This window comes from Puntigrus tetrazona, chromosome 8 (assembly GCF_018831695.1).
Source record: "Puntigrus tetrazona isolate hp1 chromosome 8, ASM1883169v1, whole genome shotgun sequence".
Taxonomy (NCBI): domain Eukaryota; kingdom Metazoa; phylum Chordata; class Actinopteri; order Cypriniformes; family Cyprinidae; genus Puntigrus; species Puntigrus tetrazona.
The window spans coordinates 10752794-10769880 of NC_056706.1; the positions used below are offsets into that span (position 1 = coordinate 10752794).

The 17087-nt window shown below is 36.8% G+C and overlaps 1 long non-coding RNA gene across 1 annotated transcript in view; it reads right to left on the reverse strand.

Annotated features, from left to right (window-relative positions):
- Nucleotides 1-2595: 2595 nt before the first annotated feature.
- Nucleotides 2596-17087, reverse strand: part of LOC122350960 — a 44575-nt gene continuing 30083 nt past the window's right edge. Inside the window, exons 3-4 of the long non-coding RNA XR_006251661.1 lie at nucleotides 8230-8412; nucleotides 2596-4122 (exon numbers count right to left, since the gene is read on the reverse strand). This is a non-coding gene — a long non-coding RNA (uncharacterized LOC122350960). The remainder of the gene's footprint in view (nucleotides 4123-8229; nucleotides 8413-17087) is intronic.

Here is a 17087-nt window from a genome sequence, read left to right on the forward strand (position 1 = left end):
GCACCGTAAAATAATCTTATTAGATGAGTTTACTCACGCGGTTTAAAGAAAATGATTGCTTTGACTCATGCGGGCCTTCCTAATTGATTTATTTGTGCATCTTTGCCAACCATGAGATACACAGTGAAAGCTTGAGACATTTCTGAATGAAATCCAAGATGTGGACACATCTTCATTTGATAAACATATTCAGGGCTCTGGAGGCTCTTCGATCTTTGGTTTAAAAAAGGGCAATACTGTCAAGCTCACTTAAATAATCCAATGGGAATCCGAAAGTATGTCAATCTCTCTAATTTATTAATAACCGTCCAAGCATGTCTCCTAGCACATTGGATTCTGCTTGTTTACTGCTATGAGCTTCATTTGTACCGATTTGATCGCAGAATGGATTTACTGCAAGTCACTTTGTGTTTGACTTTGTCTTTTTCTGTTGTGTCAAGGCGACTGCATTTCCCGGGTCTAACGCTCGTTCATCAATGTGTCAGCCACATGCCGGATGTCAATTTCTTTAGTAGCATGCTTATAATGATCTAACGGGTGGCCCACCCCAGGGCGACAGTTGATCAGTGCATCCACATGGTAGATTTGCTGTGAGGCAAGTGTTGCATTGATCAGATTTCCATTGAGGTTAAAGAACCAAGGTTGTGGCTTCAGCTACACTTAAGAAGATGAGAGGTTAACCAATTAGATTGGTCTTCCTCAACAACTGAATCAACTGTATACATTTCTTTTTCTTGGCCCATTTTGTGTTACATTAGTCCACAAGTGCAAAAAATATTGATTCATTTAGGAACAAAACAAGTGACTTTTTACGAGCAAGACAAAGAATTTTCTAATCAACCAGTTCACTCATTTAGAAAGTATTGTCTTTATGGGTGACAATTTCGTTGTTAATTATTAATTATTTTTGTTCATTTTGAAATGAAATCACTGTGTGTTGCTGGGAAACAAAGAACTATCATTCCGCACTGGCTTTATTTGGAACTATTTTCATTCTCCAGGGCAAAAAAAAAAAAAGACTGCCATGTCAATATGTCCAAAGGTGCACAACATTAATTGTTGTATATGTAAACATGTCTTTTGCAGCATCTCACTTTGCATATATAAATCCATACAGTTTCTATATATTGCTTATCCATGAAAACGAACTATAAAATAGATAATTGCAGTAGCAATTAGGGTTACATTTTCTTTTTGATTGTCCTCTTTAGACATTCTACTAACTATAAGTAACTTTGTAACTACATTTTACATGTTATTAACTAATTCTCATTAATTTGTAACTACATGTCTGCTAACACTTAGAATAAACTGTAAGGGTAGGTTTAGAGACATGTGGAATAAGTTGACATGTACCTGCAATGTTTCTAATAGTCAGTATGTAGTATGTTGTGGACCCATAAAAATAAAATATTAAAAATTGAGCAGACAGTCTACTAATAACTGCTAGTTGACGTATAGTAGCAAAGTTACTTACTGTTAGTAGAACATCTGAAGTTTATTTTAAAAATAAATAGTTACCGCAATAAATTTACAGACATATGTCCTAAAAACTAATCGATTCAAACTGATACGCTGCACACCGAGGACATTTCAGCCACAGGAACTGTGTGGTTCTGTATGAATGGCCCCTAAAACTCTACTAAAGACAAAGCTGGTGTTGATGATGAATGACCACCATCTGCATGATGAATGAGCAAAAATACATAGGACATATGGCCGACTTGTTGGTGACTAGCAGCATTCTGAAGATTAATCAAGCATTATATTTATTTTATTAGAGAAAGACATTGTTTTTGCAGTGTTGTAGTCTAATATATCACCTTTTTTGGATAACAGTCCCGATGGCGCACTTTATCAGAGAGTTTGGCTGAATGCTCTGGCAAAACACGATGAGAGAGGTGGCTTGAGGCGGGATTGGTGTGTGTGTTAGTAAGTGATTGCGATGTGTGTGAGAAGAGTAAGCTGAGATGAGATCTTATCGAATTGAGTCGATCCTGAGTGGGAACAATATTGTGAATGCAATGGAGAGAGATGGAGACAGAGCTCCTAACATCTGAGTGGACAAAAACCCATTTAATGCTTCAATATTTAAATCAGCGATATTTTGGACTGTTACAGAGAAAGACTACGCAATTCAAATATATATCTTCTAAAACTGGCAATATTTTGGATTACACTAGCATATAAATGCGAATTAAACATAAATGAACTAAAAGACAACCTATTGTTCCACATCTGTATTTTCTTTCTGCTGCAGAATACAAAATGTGATGATGAATATCTGATTGGATGAATTTAATACGATAGCAGTAACATTGTGAATTATGGTAATGCTTAATAAAGCACCCAAGAGTACCAGTAAAAAAGAAAATTACTGGACAGCGCAGAGGAGAGCAATGACAGCTTTTATTTAACTGCACAATTGCTTAAATTTTAGGTTGTTTTTCAGTAAAATTAATTGTCGCACTTTATGACCATTAAGACTTTTTTTGGCTCTGTAACTTAAGCATTAAAGTGAGTCATTTATTGTAACAAGGCAACATGAATGAGAGACGAGACATATGCAAGCTTTTATTGTAAAACATGGTCACAACACTGGCAGGGTCAAACACTGGTATGGCATGGACGAGACACAAGAGTATTCTTAGGGCATATGTGTGAGTCTTCGATCAGCGTACAATATTCAGAGGGCTTGACAAGAGGGGTAATCTGTTAACAGGAGCAGTGAATTCAAACAAGGAGCAGACAGAGTCAGAACAGCAAGGGTTAATCCGAAACGCACAGGCAAATAATCAAAAACAGATAATCCAGGAGAGGAACTAAACTAGACTTTAAATTTAACTGAGGTAAAACGGAAGGGCTTCATAATGTAGCTATCAGTGGGAGAGCGATACATGCTAGACAATACAGGAGACTAAAAAAACAACAACAAAAAAAAAACAATGGCACAGCAAGGCAGCTAACACTAGGAGAGTGCTAAATGCAGATCAATACTCACCGTGGAGCGGAGAGAGAAACTGTTATTTACAGTTTGTGCATCATTGAATGCAGGTGAGCGTGAGATGAGTGCAATCAGGTATGTGTGTGTCATCAGTGCTATGGATGATGGGAACTGAAGTCCAGAGTGAAATACAAATAGTGTGGTGCAAGAATCACTTTGGTGAGGAAATGATATCTGGTGGTAAGTTTGTGGAAATTTGTGGACCAGAATCATGACACTTATACTGCCATTGTACTAAATTCCCTTTGAACACAAATTACTAATTTTTTTCGGATTTCAATGCAACAAGAATTCAAGCAAGAGACACCTGTGACAGCTTTAAGCATTGCCACCTTACGTCACCTTTAGACCATGTCCGCCAGAAACTACAGGGATGTTTCAAACATCTGATAAGGAGAGGATTCTGAGTGAAATAACCTCAGATAGCTTTCTGCAGTAGCTGTTCTCAGTAAACATTAAGATTGCATAATCACTGATTTTAAAAAGTGCTGACATCAGAGTAAAATCAACTTTTTTAGAGGGTCTGAGATGAAAGATGTCCTCCTACAGTAAATATGGCCTAGCAATGCCTATGAGCAAGCAAGGGAGACGTGCAGGCATGAGAAAAAAAAAGTATCTTGAAACATAATCTTACTCATTTTCCAGTTAGGCTGGTGCTGGAGACAGGCTGCCAAACTGGCTCCTAAACCTTGCTGCTATCGAACTTTGATGATGGTGAGCAGAGCCCTATATACCCCAGGAAAAGCTACATAAAGGAAAACTACCTGAAAAAAAAAAAAAAGATCAATAACAGCGAGTATTTACATGTAGCATCAAAAGTACGATAAATCGGTTGAATGTAAGCATGTGAAGACTTTCTTCAGGGTCCTAGAAGATGAGCCACCAGCCTTTACCAAAAGGTTTTTTACTTGTTTTTGTTTGAAACTAATGTGACACATCAGCTTGTGTAGGTGTTTACATCCAGGAAAGCAGAGAGGGAACAATCAAAAGGAGGGCAAAGGTACACACAAAGAGACACATCAAAGCACCGGCTACAAAAACCACCTCTGAGTTCTTGAGAAGACGTGCTTGCCTTTGAGTCCATTTAGTCTTTCAACCTATCCACACACTACAGGAACCTGTGAGGCAAAAGAAACGGTGAAAAGCTAGAAGAAATAGCAACTTTAACTCATTTGCAAACAACATGGTTCAGGCGAGTGCTGAAACCAGCGGCGATGATCCGTGAGGAGCACTGCAGATTTTTTCCTCAACCTTTAGTCAAAGTGAATACCGGAGCGGGTTAATGTGCTGTGACCTCCCGTGAGAACCTGACGTTGAACCGGTATGAGCTTACTGCAGACATTTATTCCATTAAAGCCAACTTTTCACCTCATTTCCTTCTGAGACATTTCCAGAGAGTGAGGCTGGAAAAGGAACAAAGAGGGGGGTGGGGATGGGGGGGCAGAAGGAGCAGTGCAAGGAGGTCTGGATTGAAATCTAAAGTGAATTGATCAGTTTTTCCACACTATCATACGACCCCCAGACTGTGAAATGAGGGGTTGTATGCAGTAAAAAAAGTAATATATTAACCAATCTATGCTTTAATTCTTAAAATATATCTATTTTAGGAATGTCTCATTAAAAATGTACTTTAATGCATTACATGATATGCCAAATACTAAAGCAAATTAATCACATTCATTATTTGCAGAAAAAAGTAGTAGTTGATTCAAGTACATTATAATCGTGTTCATTACAGACAATAACCTATATCAATATATTGTGATCAATACATATATGCAATTATGCATACATATTGCACATGCATTTATATACTCACTTTACATTTATTATTTAAATGGACTTTAAATACAAATCGTAAAAACGCTTATAATACATGCATAGAGAATGCGTGCACATAAACACACACTCACTCATGCATGCATGCATTCTTGCACACACTCAGCATATGCTGAGTGAAAGAGTCTGGACTCTTAAAAGCTTATTTTGAGTGGATGCGCAGGCAGTTCTTTAATTAGCACTCAGAACTTAAAACCATTTAAAACCCATTTATTGCTTAAAACTGCAAGTCTGTCACACTTTAAAAGAGCCAACAGCACTTAGAGGAGTGTTACTGTGACAACTCATCTCCAGACAAGGGGACCATTCTAAACAGATGAGATTAAATTTGATCCAGCCTTCAGAGGAAAGGTTTTCATCATTAAGCATATGCGATTTTTTGAACATCACCATAACTCTTACATTGTGAAAACCTAACCTGAGCTTGTTCGCCAGTCTAATCATGTTAAAACGAGATCATAATATTTCTCAAAGCCAATTTAAAAGATGAAAGACAACACAACGAACGCATCACGCCAAACTATCTCTGATTAAAGAAATAGAGTAAAACATGATTAAAATCACTTTTTTCCATCACCTAAAGTTGAAACTTCTTTTGCTGGTTCATTATTGTCACTGTCACGCCTGCAAAGAGTCTGCCAGGGGAAGGCTGGGTAATAAAACAATTGAAGCGGAATATCTTCAGTTCGACTGTTGCTATGCCAACATCAGCCTATCGAAACAGTAATGTGACTTCCACTGGAAGTAGATGAGGGTTATTGCTGGCTACATCTGTCGTTATGCGAACATGGGTATGGGAACAAAGACACAATGTCAAATCTAGGAGGATATATTTTAATTTCAAAATGTGTGTGTGTCTGTGATTGACGGCTTCTCATGGAGATATAATCTGGCCTTAAGCAGTTGGGGCTATTGGTCCTCTTTGAATTTGACTGTGTGTGTGTGTAATGGAGGAGCTTTAATTGGATGCTGTGAATGTGAGAAGGGAAATGGTACTGTTTCCTGCAGAGGATGAAAGTCACAGGCCGTGACATGAAAGGCTAGCTCAAAATGGGTGATTACCGCTACTTTTGTGAGTTTTTATTTACAATTGCACACACAGTATGTATGTATGTATATATATATATATATATATATATATATATATATATATATATATATATATATATATATATATATATATATATATATATATATGTGTGTGTGTGTGTGTAATTTTTAATCAATATTAATATCTAGATTATACAATGACATTATAAAAAACTGTATTTAAAATTACATTTATAATGTCAGCCACTCTGATTCCATTTTGTGAAATATTTTATATTTTCTATATGCTAGTTCTTCAGTTCAATTCTGCTTCTTCTGAAATGTTCTCATGCAAGTTAATGCAAAGAAACAGTCTGTCCCTGAGAGAAGAAAGCAGATGAAGGAACAAAAAAAATGGAAGAAAAAAAGAGGGAAGGAGGGTGGGAGAGCAGGAAATATTCCCATTTATCATGAAGAATATAATTTTGAAATTATGATTTGTTTGGAATAGAAAGCCTAATAGTCTAATATAGTCTCAGGCACAGACGGCACGTTTAAAAATGAAGAATGATTTAAAGATGCCTCTTGCATCACCTAGTACCATTACTCCTCCCTTCTCTCTTTCATTTAGCATCTTTAAAAGCTTTCGTTTCTTTCTTTCTTTCGATTTGTCTGTCTCTTTATAGTAGGTTTTTGTTCTCATAACAAGAATTAAGTTTATTCATTTCCGTAACGTGCCCCAGTAGAGTCGATACAATATCTCTGCATCCTTTTATTTGCCCTGTTTTCCTCTGTTCTTCTCCTCTCTTTGATATCTGTCCTTTGGGAGTCGTAAAACGAAATAGCAAATACTTATGTACACCAACCTCACCTCCCTCCTCCATCGTGCTCAATTGGCCTGGAGCAAAGTTCTCCAGCTTGCGCATATGCCTGAAATCACTCCATCACCAGGAAATTGCGTTTATGGATCTGTGGGATATTGTTTTAGAATCAGGCCACATACCAGCATATCGCGCATGGGTGATTGTTTGAGATTAATCTGAAATAAAGAAGTTGAATAGACGAAGATGTAATAAAGGCACTGTTGCGTAAGTTGTTTGTCCTTCAGATTTCTTCCCAATTGTCATCCAGCCTCGATTTCATTCGCCACAAAATGTTGGGAGTAAAAACATCACCAGACTTGCGGTGGGCACTTTTGGCCAGAATTAGCTTCAACACCCTAGCAACATCTTAGAAACTGACCCAGAATAGCTTAGCAACCACAGTGGCAATTTAACTTTGTATAAGTGTGCAGCACTCTTCAGAAAATGTAAAAACCTGCTTCTCTTTATAGTCATGCTCTTCTCATTATTTTGATTAATGATCCTGCATTAAGCTCCGTTGCTAGAAAAAAAAAAAAAAAAAGGTTCTGATGAATTCTTTTGTAAAACATGTGCATTTATACACCTTATCTGAAAGTGATTTTTAGTCTGACGCATTTCAAGAGACATGAACAGTGAACATTGTTCATTAGGTCTACATTTACTCACTGTGTGTGTGTGTGTGTGTGTGTATATATATATATATATATATATATATATATATATATATATATATATATATATATATATATATATATATATATATATATATGTGTGTGTGTGTGTGTGTGTGTGTGTGTGTGTGTGTGTGTGTGTGTGTGTGTGTGTATATACATAACGTGTCAAATATTTATCTTACAATTAATTTAGTCATATTCTTATATTACATTTTGGCATACATTCATGTTGATTTTTGTCTTCCTATATGCAATCTCAATATTTCTGACTGCACTTCAGAAGGCTGTAAGATTTCTTCCCCAGCAGCTATAATAATTAAGAAAGCTTTGCATCATCTGTCTGTGTTTAGAAATGTGACTTAAAGGGATAGTTTGCCCAAAAATGAAAATTCTGTCATCATTCAGTCTCACCCTCACCCTCATCTTATTCCAAACTTGTCTGACTTACTTTCTTCTGTGGAGCACATACACAAAGGAAAATATAAAAAAGAAACTTCTGAACGTACAGTGGTGTAAAAAAAAAAAAAAAAAAAAAAAACAGCAACATCAAACAAGTCACTTTCAATTTATGATAAAGATATTGTTTCTGCATTTTGTTTTGTTTGTGTTTTTTTTTTTTTTTTTAATAAAGAAAGTCATGCAGGTTTAAATTAACATTTCTTTTCAGACACTGTACAATCTGATCCTCAAAGTATCAACTATTTCTGCCATTCCCTGAGCCCACAAGGACTGGAACACAGCTAGGCGCCAATATCACCCATATGACCAGAATTTTAAAAAAAGCTTTTCTGTCATATTGTACGCCTCTGTTAATACTCACTTTAGCCAGTCGTTGGCTCAAACACATCCGCACACTGAGGCATGGGGTGGCTGGACTTCTGCCACAGGCCTAATTGCTCGTCTTTGCTGAGTTTCCCTCTCTCACGGCTGCAGTCCCATCTCTGCATCGACTGCACTGACTAGACAGACCAGTTGTCTGATATTCCCAGGCGCTCTGTTGGAACTGTAAAGACATGATTTAATTGGTTCTAATTTCTTACTGCACAACATTGTACAATTTTTTTTTTTGATTTGTTTGATTTGAAGGTTTTTATTCTCATATCCATTCACAAAACACAAGTACTTTTCACACACCGGTGAATGTAAGATAATAAATAGTCATTTTCTTAGTCTATTTGTGACTGCTGTTGGCTTTAAAATGTCAAATAAGCCGTTTGTGACTTCAGGGTTTGTTCAGTGCTCTCTGGGAGATATGCAGCTGCGATTCAGACATGTCGTATTAAAGGCTACGTTTACAGGTTTTTAACCAGCTTTGTGCTTTTACAGTGGTGCTATACTGTAAACAACGTGGATTATTTTTCCACATTTATTTTTGGCAGGAGTCTGCTGCATGACATAAAACATGTCATCCGGTGGACTTTTAACAGCTCCAGGACTTCGGTGAAAGCTACAGAGACGCATTTTTGTATCCTCACTCACAGTCTATTTGAGCCAAGTGCATTAAAGTTGTCAAAGTTTTCCTATTTTTTTTTTATTTTTTTTTTTCATGTAGAAACATAACCAAAATTGTTTATATTGTACAGAAATCAATTTCAATTAATAATAATAATTTCAAATTATCTAAAAGAACCACAAATCTCCATCAGCCTTTTTAAGACACCACGTTTTGACATTTTTGGTCATTTTCAGATCCATCTGAATTAAGTGCTGATCTAAAACAGGTCTTTACCAGCTGCCTCGAGAACTCTAAAGCGTGCGCTAAGCATTGTTTGCAAACAGTAATTTTATCTCAATGCACATACATATTATTAAACAGAACGAGCAAAGATAACGGGACGAGAGAGAAAAACCCACAGGAAGCTCACAAGTCGGCAATGGATATTGAAGAAAAACTGATCCTACATGTAGCCTGTGGCACGTTGGCAGATGACTGGAGCGAGTGTCAATATGTTCTGGATTGTAGACGGAGAACAGCATCCCGTGTCACTAAAGAAGGCTGTCAGTCGCTATGCATCTGGGGAGAAAGGACAGGCAGGCCTGAGGCTTTCTATCAGCCAGACCTGTGACAGCCAAAAACCACCTTCTCATCCACTTTCCATACAATCTCGGCTCTTTTTTCACCCCCCCAAAGTCTGTCTCTAGCTTTTCTCTCTTTGTGCTCCCCAAACACCTAGCAGGGTCGAGAGGGGCTTCTCCGCTCCCTCTTGATTGTAAAGCACATGCAGTGGTGTGGCAAGGGACTGACTGCATGAATGTGGGACAATTTTCACGCCCGGAGCCGCTTTGTTTTGACAATCCGTGTGACAGCTCCTCCTGTGCAGAAACCCTGTCTGCTGTGAACAAGGAACTTGTTATTTCGTTTTCATGTTAATGCCTAACTGCACACTGCTGTATACTGCAAAATCAGATTCGTTTGAGTAAGTGATTTATGAATAGTGACATTCAGCTCAAATAAATTAGGACCTAGTAAATACAGAGACTCACTGTGAAATATTGAAATGTGACCACTGATTAAATCATGATAAATAAATGTCTTTTATATTAAGTGATTTCTGAACCACTAGCACTATTAAACTGGCTTACATAAAGTCTATTTTCTAGTCTTTATGATTGCTGCTCATCAGATTGCATGATTTGATACCATTGATACCAAATTTAGTTAAGTTAGTTTCTGACTGACAGTACTGACAAGACTAAAAAAATCTGATTATGTTTTAAGTTTCGTATGCACTTTGAACTCAAGAACTCAAATTTTAAAAGACTGATCAGAACTTAAAAGAAACACTTGACAATATTATGTCCCATCATATCATTGGGATTTTTGTTCTCTTATTGGCAAGATGTTGTTTTCAAAAACAACACTATTATCAATTATTAGTACAATTTAAAAAGGCTTTCTAAATGTCATTTATTCCTACAGTGGTGAAACTGAGTTGTCAGCAGTCATCACTCGTGTTTAACCCTCTGGGGTAGGGCCCTTGAGTTGTTTTGACATGCCCTGACATTTGTGCTTATTTCAGCTACTTATAACATACTATTGGCCAAACTGTGCTACAATAATATGTGAGCAAGATTGATGTATATGTTTGCAAATGTAGCTGAAATAATGCCATAAATCACATACTGAATAATTCTGAAAAAGTTGAGTAATCAGTTTTGTATGTTACAATATTTAATATATGTAATAAATTACAAAATATCGTCAAAATGATGTGAAAATCATCTTGCTTACTCCTTCACAGAAAACAATACACTGATTTATTTTTTAAAAGACATGTTTTGTGATTGAAAGCCTACTGTATACGTGGGGGAGTGACAACTGCCATGAACACTAAGCTATTCTCACCTGAGAGACAAAGGATCCTGCCCTTAACTTTGAGGCAGGTCAAAGAGAATGTGAGGAAATTGAAAAATGTTCTTTTATTTACAATAAAGTACAAACAAAACAAACAATGAAGGTCAGATATATTTTTTATGGTGCACACTGATCTAACCCCGGAGACATGCACAGACTTTTAAGTCATTGCTGTAACAGAATCGGTTTAACAAGTGAAACAAGTAAATCATATTTGCGTGTTACTTAAGTGTTTCTGCCTTTAAAAAAACAATAGCCAAGGAGCTTGTTCTACCATAGAATAGTGTAGCTGAATGTCAGATGAAATTATGGTCACATAATTCTTCAGATATCATTTTAACTCATCGTGAAAAAAATGCTAAAAAATTTTATTTCAATGATAGGTTAGAATTGTGTTTTTTTTGTCAAATGAAAGATCAAAAAGGATAAACACAGATTTATTTTCACAGCCACCTTTGCTCATATTGCTCATATTTACCATGGGTGCCAATATTAGTGGAGGGCACTGTATGCATTATATTAGTATTGAAATAAAAACCCAAACTTTTCAATGTTAGTGCAGACAGACAAGTAAAAGACATGTCAATCATTTGTCTGCGAGCATGTCTTCCTTAGACTTAGATGCCCTATAACTAAAATCTTTTGTGATTCTCACAATTCAACCACGGCAAACTCATGGCCAGAATCACAATGCGCACAGAACTTATAAACGTCTCTGTGCATTCAAGTAGTTTAAGACAGGGCTGATGTGACATTTATTCACCCCAAGAAATACACAATTCAAAACCTTCAACACTGCAAAGCATTGTGTTCCAGGCTGTGAAGCTCAGAAAAAGCACATAAATAAAACAAACTCCGCTGAATATTGTGTAAATGTGAGCCGCCCTCGTAACCCACAGTGACCTGAAAACACAATTGCTTCCACACAACAGAGACCCTTGAAGATTCATTATAATGAAAGCCAAAGAAACCGCATTCAGCGGTTCAGAGAGTGGACTTCACTGCGCCTGTGACTGTACATCCCACATAAAAGTTCCTTTTTCCCTCAGCACGATCGCGTTTCTGATCCCTAATACATGCAGGAACTTCAAGTCTCTTTTTTCTCTTATTTGTCACCAATGCGGCATAAAGGTAACAGCTCCAAGGGCAAATGCTCTTTGGGACAGAAGCTGTGTGTGTGTGTGTGCGCCAGTTGATGCCACTCTCCAAGGTCTTCCCCTCCTCACTCACTCCATTTCCCCCAAGGAGATACACTCAATAAAGAAGGGATACACTCATCCAATGGAGCATGTTCTAGCGCTCGCTCTTCATTACAGTCCCACTGTGACATCTCACCCTCTCTCATTTCTCTGAGGATTTAAGGACGAATAAAAGTGTTTTATCTCCCTCCTACTCTCTCCTCTTTTCCATCGGCTGCCTTTCACGATGCCACAGAACCGATAAGAGCAAATCAAAGAGAGAGGCGAGTCGGGAGAGAAGTCATTCTCTGTTTTGTGCGGCAAAATATTGGAGGAGATTTGAAAGGGGATTGCTACTGAGTACCATGCACTGAGTTGCGTCTCTCAGAGTGAATGCTAAAAATGTCCTCACTGTCACTGTAAAGCAAGTAACAATGCCTTTATAAAAAGGTAGCAGCAGCAATGATGGTTTAACATGTTAATTTGGTAGGATTAATTATGAAAAGAAGTTATTGAGAGAGTGGCGCTCCAGCAGATGATGTAGGATGTAGATGAGATATGCTAGCCCCGTGAGAGTCAAGTTTTGTTTAGAGCAAAGGAAAACCAGTCACCTCTTGGCTTATATCCAAATTCTTTAAAAATGTTTTTTTTTTTTTTTTTTTTTTTAGAAATCCTCATTTTGCACTACTAATTAGTGACCGGCGTTTTGTTTTCTCCTCTGCGCTTCGGTGTTTCACTTCTCATCGGAGCTTGCTGCAGACCTACATTATCCACTGCGCTTAGCGAAAGCTTACAGTTTTAACTATGGATATTTATCTTACACAAATGCAGAAGACCCCGGAGGCATGGAGTACTTTTTATGCTGGATGAACAAACTTTTTTGGGCTTAAAAATTTCGTCCCACGTTCACTCTCAATGTAAAGATTGGAAGAGCCAGACATTTTATAAATGTAACTTAAATCGCATTTCTCTGAAAGAAGATATATCCCATATACCCCAAGATGGCTTGAGGGTAAGTAAATCATGGGGTTAGCATGATTTTCTTTCTTTTTATTTTTTATAGATTTTTTTTAATATGTAAAGTGGAAAAAAACCTTCTTGAAATTTGCCATAAGATGTAAAATACGATGCTAAATGGTTCTAATTTACAGTTCTCACACAACATTTTAAATTGCTCCACTCCACTAAAAACTGAAAACCTTAAGGGCCTCAATTTGACCTTTATTCATCCTAATGAATTGCATTCACATCTTTAGGGCAGTTACTTGATCTTTCTTGAGGTATTACACACACACACACACATACATTTTAGCTTGAAAATCTAATGAATGTCTGATTTTTTTTTACTTCTGAAGGAAGTAAGTTTGGAACCAAATAAAGGTGAGTAAAAAAAAAAAATTGGGTGAACTATCCATTTAAGGCATTGCAGATACTACGCACTATACCACAAAAACCCCAAAAACAAACAAGGTACACATACACATTATATGACATTTGTTGTAAACAGATTTCTAATTAAACTTTCATTAGCCACAAGGACTCCATGACCTCTCCAGGCTACAAGCCTCCGTGAAAGCTCTAGTTATGAGTTTAATAGATGCTGAAAGAAAATCTGACCTTTTACATTCTGTGTAAAAGCTCTAGAAGCTGGCAGCACAAGTGACAGAGCTGAGGTAAAGCTTTCACCATCCTAAAATTAAAGCCTCTAATCTATAGCTTTGTGTGCACTTTTCCCTTATCAGGGTACGTCGACGTGTGACCTGCGTCCCTAGCGACGGACGGATACTAATTTGGTTTTGCACTGTGTACCTGACCCGAGGTCTTGTGGGATACCTGCGCTCTAATTACAGTTTCGCCTGCTGCACGTAACCCACATGACCTTCTTGCGCTCAACCTGACGCGTGATTAAGCGATTGGGATGCAAAGAGAGATCTTCGGCGACTAAGAGCTGTTGAAAGAAAGGCCCCTGAGACTGAAAACAAAGCCTCAGTTTTACAAGTAATCATTCACATTGAGACGTGATTCATGTGCACTATCAGAAATGTTTGTTCAACGTGGTATGTTAATACTTCATCTGATGATACACTAATATTTAAGGTTTTCCAATCAATATTCGAATATACTGAGACGTTCAAATTCATAAAGTTTTTTTAACCTTAAAAGTCTAAATATAAACATGATGCAATTTGATATCATTTAGATTATTACATCAAGACTAAACATTATTCATTCATTACTCAAAGCATCTTAAATTATCTGGTGTTCAGGTAATTTTAATCAAAAAAAAAAAAAAGTTTTACTGGTAACCGTTTTATTATTTCTCTCAGTTGATTATGTTGGCCTTTTTTAGGTTAGTGTTTCCAATGAAACACCATCCCCGCATTAAAATAAACATAAATACATCTCAAAATTAAGCCAAGCACAAAATGCTTTTAGTAAATTATGATTACATAAATAGCAATACTTGCTGAGGGCAAGAATCATTTTTTCACAGTGTTGATTATAAAACTGATCTAAAGTGCCCTCTGATCTCACGTTGCATAACAAACAAATTTATGTTTCTTATTTTATTTAAACTCAGGACTTTGTTAACCTAGTCAAATGTAATTATAGACAGTACAGATTTAAGAAAAAAGGATTATATATATATATATATATATATATATATATATATATATATATATATATATATATATATATATATATATATGTCAGTTTGAAGAATGCATATCATAAGAGACTCATAGACACTGTTCTTCTGATGCTTCATCAAAGTAAACTGAGTGAAGCCTTTCATAAAATCTCATAGTTGTTGTATAATATGCTTTGCATGTCACTGCATATAAAGACATCTTTTATGTGGCCCGACTTTAATACAGGCAGTTACCAGGGTGCAAAGAAAGAAGGAAAACTTGTTTGTAATTTGTTCGAACAACGCAAAACTAGACTTTAATGATACTGAACACGCACCAGCAACAAACACACCAATTTACTGAATGCCACTGTTTCTTATAAAATGCACAGCACGTCCCAAAGATATTACTAACAAAAAATTGTTAGTGCGTTTTGATGTCATTCATTAAAAAAAAAGAAAGAAAGAAAATAATACTACTTTTTACTCTAAATGTGGAAAAAAAACAGCACTGTGCGTGGGATTAAGATTCTGTTGGAGAGGTTACTGTTGTCAGTCAACCCTGTGAAGTCCTGTGAGAAGACAGTCCTGACTCAGCTCAGCTCTTTCTGCTCCCATGCTGCAAAAGACAGCTCTGACCTGCCAATCAAAATGAATTTGCCCTCAGAGACGAGAATATCAATGACTCGGTGCTTTCAAAGATCACATCGTTCATGTACAGTGCAGCCTGGTTGCCATGTAAGAAAAAGACGAAAAAGGGAAAAACAGAGGCCTTGGTTTACTCAAAAGTTTGTGTGAATTAAAAAAAGAAAAAAAAAAAACCATCTACAAATATGATCTAATCCTACTAATCATATGAGCAACACAACACACAGTGTTTATGTTGGTTTCTCTTAATGAATGTAATATTTTGGGCGCATACATAACAGCACGCAAATAATAAACATGTATTTTACTATTTAAACAGGCCTGCACATATTCATACTTAATAAAATAACATTAAACATAAGCCTTGCTGGTTAATAATGCAAAAGCTTCAGTTGAAAATTATTACATCTAACATATTTTTGCCTATTCCCCAATTATTATTATTAAAGTAAATCAACAGCAATATGCCTATGCAGCAAAGATGTAATTTGCTAAACTCCACAAGCAAATTAGTACCTCTTATTTGTGATCTTAGAAAATCAGAGCCAGAGACACTTAAAGAAAGGGGAGGGGGAGCGACATTGACTCAGAGAGGATTGAGTCACGAGAAGTTGTTCAAAATTGATCGTCTGAATACGTACAATCTGCTCTCAAAATCATCCAGTAGCTCAGAATGATCACTTCACAGTATTTGATGTTCAATCGCTGCATTTTTTTTTGTAACACAAAGTAAACTAAATCATCTTCCTCTAGATTATCCATTGGAGGACTTTAAAAGAGATCTTAAATTGATTTTTTAAGTTAGAAACTGTCAGCACGTCATCATTTACACTTATATCTTCTGAGTCATTTAGCCCTTGTGATATATTTGGCTTTGCTTAATCTTGTCTGAATTTAAATAACATGGTACACACGTTCCCTTTGGCTAAAGGACAACACAAAAACCTGTTCTTTTCCCTTAGGATCATCCACAACGAGCGGACCAGAAATACTCATCTTAAAGCTGTTGAATGTATTCTGTTTTCAACTCTAAATCGAGAAGCGCAAGGCTTTTCACATAAAGATGCTAACATCAACTCTAGACCGGAATACCTGCTCCTACTGAGACTGCAAATAGGTTTCAAACTTTTAATCTGCAATTACTGCCCGAGGCATTGACTCACTAAGAACCGCCATGTTTATCTGACCCAAAATGGTAATTCTACAAATGGCTGGACATCATTCACACAACAGCCAGCAGCATTCGGAGATCTACACGCTGATGCATTGAATTTCCGCCAGACTTTTGACTCCACAATTGCTGAGTAACGGCATAAACAGGAAGCAGATGCACAAGGGTTCTTCCTAATGCCGCCAAACACCATCAGTGCTGGATCATGGAGAGGTTAGCTTTTTTTGTAAAATGCACATTTTCTCCTCTCAGCTGCAAATCAATTTATTATAGACGCGTTTGTTTTTTGAAACGTGCCGTTTCAAAATAAACAGAGGGAAATGTCAAGGCTTTTACATTCCCACAGAATTTAACAAAAGACGGCGAGTGTTTCAGCAGTGACACATATTTATTGAGCTAATAGCTGTTATTGTATCCCTGCGATGCCATGTGACCCACACATTACCAACAGATGACAATATGACAATTGAACAAAATTTAAGTGTCAAAGCATCTCCGCAGTTACCCAAGCAACAGAACGACAGAGCAAACAGAAATTTCTTTACCTGCCTCCCATGCAGCCTGTATTTCAGAGTCCAACAGAAGAAAATAATGATTTAATAGAGCATGAACTTGACTTACTTTTCCTTCAGTAGTTGGTATTCAGATGTTATGGTCAACATGCTTGCATTATCACAGAGAAGGTCAAATTGAC